This window comes from Herpailurus yagouaroundi, unplaced genomic scaffold (genome assembly GCF_014898765.1).
Source record: "Herpailurus yagouaroundi ecotype Mexico unplaced genomic scaffold, PumYag 91287, whole genome shotgun sequence".
Taxonomy (NCBI): Eukaryota; Metazoa; Chordata; class Mammalia; order Carnivora; family Felidae; genus Herpailurus; species Herpailurus yagouaroundi.
In genome coordinates this window covers 1-5,278 of record NW_024421318.1, presented here as the reverse complement: position 1 = coordinate 5,278, position 5,278 = coordinate 1, and the positions used below count along the sequence as shown (strand labels likewise).

General features: G+C 53.1%; 1 long non-coding RNA gene across 1 annotated transcript; it reads left to right on the top strand.

The window, feature by feature from the left end:
• Positions 1-3,802: 3,802 nt before the first annotated feature.
• On the top strand, positions 3,803-4,614 carry LOC121026387 (uncharacterized). Its single transcript, XR_005788345.1, has 2 exons — positions 3,803-3,849; positions 4,216-4,614. It is a non-coding gene; the product is annotated as an uncharacterized LOC121026387 (long non-coding RNA).
• The last annotated feature ends 664 nt before the right edge of the window (positions 4,615-5,278 follow it).

Genomic DNA, 5,278 nt, shown 5'->3' with positions numbered 1-5,278 from the left:
GACGTGGAATCCCCTCATCGGTTTTGGAGGGACGTGGAATCCCCTCAAAGGTCTGAGACGAGGTAGGTCGCTCCCACCGGTCAGCGTGAGGCCGTCGTCTAGCTTTCAGTTTTGGAGGGACATGGAATCCCCTCATCAGTTTTGGAGGGATGTGGAAGCCCCTCAAAGGTCTGAGCTAGCTTTCAGTTTTGCTGCCATGGAGTTGGAAGACTGTTTCTAAGGGCCCTCTGTTTGTCTGTTTCTCTGTTTTGTTCTGTGGACTTACTGGACGGATGTTATGGGACAGACTCAGACTACCCCTCTACCCACCCTCTTGGCTTAGGCCCTTCCTAGCCCCACTCCCTCCGGAGCCAAAACCCATTCTTGCTTTGCAGGGGACAAAGAAGAAGGAAAACAAGAAAAGTCCTACTCAGCCTTCAGCACCCCTCTACCCTGTCCTACAAGGGGGGACTAAAGAAGAATTAATTTTTCCTCCCCCACATAACCCCCCTAGGATGCCGGAAGAACACCATCCTCCCCCTCCAGGGGAGGCAGACGCCCTTCCGAGAGCGGGAGGCGGAAACGCTCCAGTGGGAAGCCCGCCCTTTACCAGACAAAGGGCTCAGAGGGAGCAATCCACCTCCACCGCTGACTCCACTGTTCTGCCCCTGCGAGCCACCGGACCCCCAGAGGCAGAGGGGAATCAGCCCCATCACTATTGGCCTTTCGCCACTAGTGACCTCTACAATTGGAAAGCTCAGAATCCTAAGTTTTCCGAGAAACCGGCAGGGCTTATTGATTTATTAGACTCTGTTCTTTTTACCCATCAGCCCACATGGGACGATTGCCAGCAGCTTATGCAGGTCCTGTTCATGACTGAAGAAAGAGAAAGAATCCTCAATGGGGCCCGAAAACTAGTTCGGGCACAGATGGGAATCCCACCACCAACCAGGCTCAGATAGATGCCTCCTTCCCCTTAACTCGGCCCCAGTGGGATTTCAACATGGCAGAAGGTAAGGAGAGGCTCCGGGTCTACCGCCAGACTCTAATGGGGGGTCTCCGAATGGCTGCTAGAAAGCCAACCAATTTGGCCAAGGTAGGAAATGTACAACAGGAAAAAGATGAATCTCCGGCTGCCTTTTTAGAACGGATCATGGAGGCATTCCGTACCTATACCCCCATGGATCCAGAGGCTCCGGAAAGCAAGGCAGCTGTTATCATGGCCTTTGTAAACCAATCGGCCATAGACATTAGGAGAAAATTACAGAAAATAGATAGACTAGGAGAAAAAAGTCTGCAGGACTTACTGGTGGTAGCCAAAAAGGTATACAATAACCGGGAGCCTCCTGAGGACAAGCAGGCTCGCGCCATGGCGGCTGCCAGCAGTAAGCAGACTCGAGACCTGGCCAGAATACTACTAGCTACCACTGCTGACTTCCCCGAGGAACGAGACCGCCGTCTCCAGCAGCTGGCAGACGACGCAAGAAAAGGTAAAGGAACCACCAAGGGGGGGAAGCAGAGGCTGCAGAAGGATCAGTGCGCATACTGCAAGGAGATAGGGCACTGGGCCCGAGATTGTCCAAAAAGGGCCGGTGGGAAGGGAAGCAAGACTGATCGAGTAAAAGTCCTAGAGCTAGATGAACTAAGTGATTAGGGGAGTCGGGGTTCGGACCCTCTCCCCGAACCCAGGGTAACTCTTAAAGTGGAGGGGACCCCTATTGACTTCCTCATCGACACTGGAGCACAACATTCAGTCCTCCGCACCCCACAAGGAAAACTAGCCAGCAAGAAGTCCTGGGTACAAGGGGCAACTGGTATGAGCCAGTATTCATGGACTACCCGAAGAACAGTAGATTTGGGAACGGGCCGGGTATCCCACTCCTTTATTGTAATACCAGAATGCCCCTACCCGCTGTTAGGACGGGACTTACTGACCAAGATTGGAGCTCAGATAACTTTCAGACAAGAGGGGCCTCAGGTCACCAGTGGCAACGGCCACCCCATCCGGGTCCTGACCATGAAACTGGAGGATGAATACCGCCTCCACCAGGAGGCGCTCCCGAGAGAAGATAATATAGACAGATGGCTACGAGAATTCCCCTCGGTTTGGGCAGAGACAGGGGGGATGGGACTAGCCACTCACAGGACCCCGGTCCTGGTAGAGCTGAAGCCAGGAGAAAGTCTGGTAAGGATCAAACAATACCCCATGTCTCAGGAGGCCCAGAAGGGGATCCAGCCACACATCTGGAGACTACGAAGCCTAGGGGTACTAGTTCCTTGCCAGTCTCCCTGGAACACCCCCCTACTGCTGGTCAAAAAGCCTCACACAAATGACTACCGACCGGCACAAGACCTCCAGGAAGTAAATAAGAGGGTCACGGACATGCACCCAACCGTTCCCAACACATATACTCTCTTGAGCTCCTTGGCGCCCTCCAGGGTCTGGTATACTGTACTAGATTTAAAAGATGCCTTCTTCAGTCTGCCGCTGGCACCCCAGAGCCAACCCTTGTTCGCCTTCGAGTGGCATGATCCAGAGGAGGGCTACAGTGGGCAACTCACCTGGACACAGCTACCTCAGGGATTCAAAAATGCGCCCACCATCTTCGACGAGGCACTACACGAGGACCTGGGTGAGTACAGGAGGGAACACCCTGGCCTCACCCTCCTGCAGTACGTAAATGACATCCTGATTGCTGCCGACGCGGCCAAAGACTGTGAGCGAGGGACCCAGGACTGCTGGCTACCCTGGGGGCCTTAGGGTACCGGGCATCCGTGAAGAAGGCTGAGATATGCAGGGAGAGGGATATATCCTGGAGGGCAGACAGCGGCGGTTATCAGATGCCAGAAAAGAAACTGTCCTAAAGATCCCTACTCCCACCTCCCAAAGAGAAGTAAGGGAATTCCTAGGATCAATCGGCTACTGCCGCCTCTGGGTTCCAGGTTTTGCTGAGATCACCAGCCCCCTATATGAAGCTACCAAAGAGGGGAAAACATTTAAATGGGCTGAAAAAGAATCAGTTACAAAAGGCCCTCCTAAGTGCCCCAGCCCTGGGCCTACCAGACATTACGAAGCCCTTCCACCTCTTTGTAGATGAACATAAGGGAATAGCAAAAGGGGTTCTAACTCAAGCCTTAGGCCCCTGGAACCGCCCAGTGGCTTAAGGACGGACTATACAAAATAAGCAGGAGATACTTAACCTGCTTACGGCCTTATGGCTTCCTGCCAAGCTAGCCATTATCCACTGCCAAGAGCACCAGAAAGCTGATAACCCAGTAGCTAGAGGTAATCAAAAGGCTGACCAGGCAGCCAAGGCAGTAGCCCTTACTTCAGTCCCCACCATGACCATACAACTACCGGACCCGGAGACCCGGTTTTACCAGCCAGCCCAAATACTCCCAGGAGGAGTTACAGTGGATCAAGAAACTCCCCATGGCCCAGGAGATAAAGGGATGGTGGTATACCCCTAACAAGGAGCTCGTGTTGCCAGACCGGCTCGGAGTCTCACTATTAGAGCACATGCATCGGTCTACTCACATGGGGGCCTGAAAATTAAAAGACTTAATCCGACATGCCAGAATCAAGATTCACCAACAGGACACCAAAATAGAGCAAGGTGTATCTGCCTGCAAGACCTGCCAACTCACCAACGCGAGAACCACATCAAATAAAAAAGGAACCAGGCTCAGAGGCACCAGACCGGGAGCCCAATGGGAAGTCGACTTCACTGAAGTCAAACCAGGAAAATATGGTTATAAATATCTTTTAGTATTTACAGACACCTTCTCTGGCTGGGTGGAGGCATACCCAACCAAGCATGAAACGGCTCAGACGGTGGCTAAGAAGCTACTAGAAGACATCTTACCCAGGTATGGTTTTCCTGCCATGGTAGGATCAGACAATGGACCAGCTTTTATCTCGCAGGTAACACAGGCAGTAGCCAAGACAGTGGGGGCAAACTGGAAATTACATTGTGCTTATAGGCCCCAGAGCTCAGGACAGGTAGAAAGAATGAATAGAACCCTAAAAGAGACCCTTACCAAATTAACCATGGAGACTGGCGGGGACTGGGTGACTCTCCTACCGTACGCCCTTTACTGGGTTAGAAACACTCCTTACACCTTGGGTTTTACTCCCTACGAGATCATGTTTGGCAGGCCACCCCCTATTATTCCCAACCTGCGAGCTGAACTTCTTGCTAAGTTTAAAGATCAAGAACTTTTTCTTTCCTTGAGAGGGCTCCAGAGGGTGCACAAGGACATTTGGCCGCGCCTCCGTGCCATCTATGAGGCTGGCCCGACCCCAACACCTCATCAGTACAGGCCGGGAGACTGGGTCTACGTCAAGAGGCACCACCGAGAGACCCTCGAGCCGCGCTGGAAGGGACCCTACATCATGAGCTGACATCCCCCACCGCTCTCAAAGTAGACGGCATCGCAACCTGGGTCCATCACATCCATGTTCGGCCAGCGGACCCCTCCTCAATCCAGAAGGACTTCGTCATGCGATAGGCCATCAATCGGGACCAACACAACCCGCTCAAGCTCAAGCTACAGCACATTTGACCCACCTAATATTGGTACCTCTGTTAACTCTGCTTGTCATTGCTCATGCTGCCGGGAGTCCCCACACCCCCCAAAACATCACCTGGCAGATCACAGACACCAGCTTGGGGACAATACTTAATCAGACCTCCCAGAGCCACCCCAGGGACACTTGGTTCCCAGAACTTTGCATAGCCTCCAAACTCTGTTCCCCTTGTCACCATACACCCCCGGATTACAAAATAGAAATGCAGCCGGTCCCATGATTGGGTCCGCAAGCTACATGACAAGGGGGGAATGAAAGGGTGGACCTATGCCGGCCGACTCCATCTTGTTCTGTGTCCTCCACCTTGAGTGACTATGTCCCCGACATGCCCCCTTTCCGGGAAAATTGCAGAAACCTCAGACCACGCCTCCTCCCCTTGAGTAACCTCCTGCTCACCCATTCAAACTTCCCGATCAAAACACGCCTGGTGACCTGCGTAACAGGACTCCGACCCTTCCCCAGTCAATCGGCCAAGGCCACGACCCTTCCCCAGCCAATCAGCTGAGGCCACAGCCATTACCTCACCAACTGCCCCTAGACCCCTATAAAACCTTTGTGCTTTTGAAACTTGCTCCCTCTCTCTGGTATCTCACCGCTGCATCGGCGCAGGTAGGGGATTGAGCTCGAGCTAGCTCGAATAAAGGCTCTTTGCTTTTGCATCGGACTCGGCTCCCTGGTGGTCTTTGGGGATCACGAATTCTGGGCATA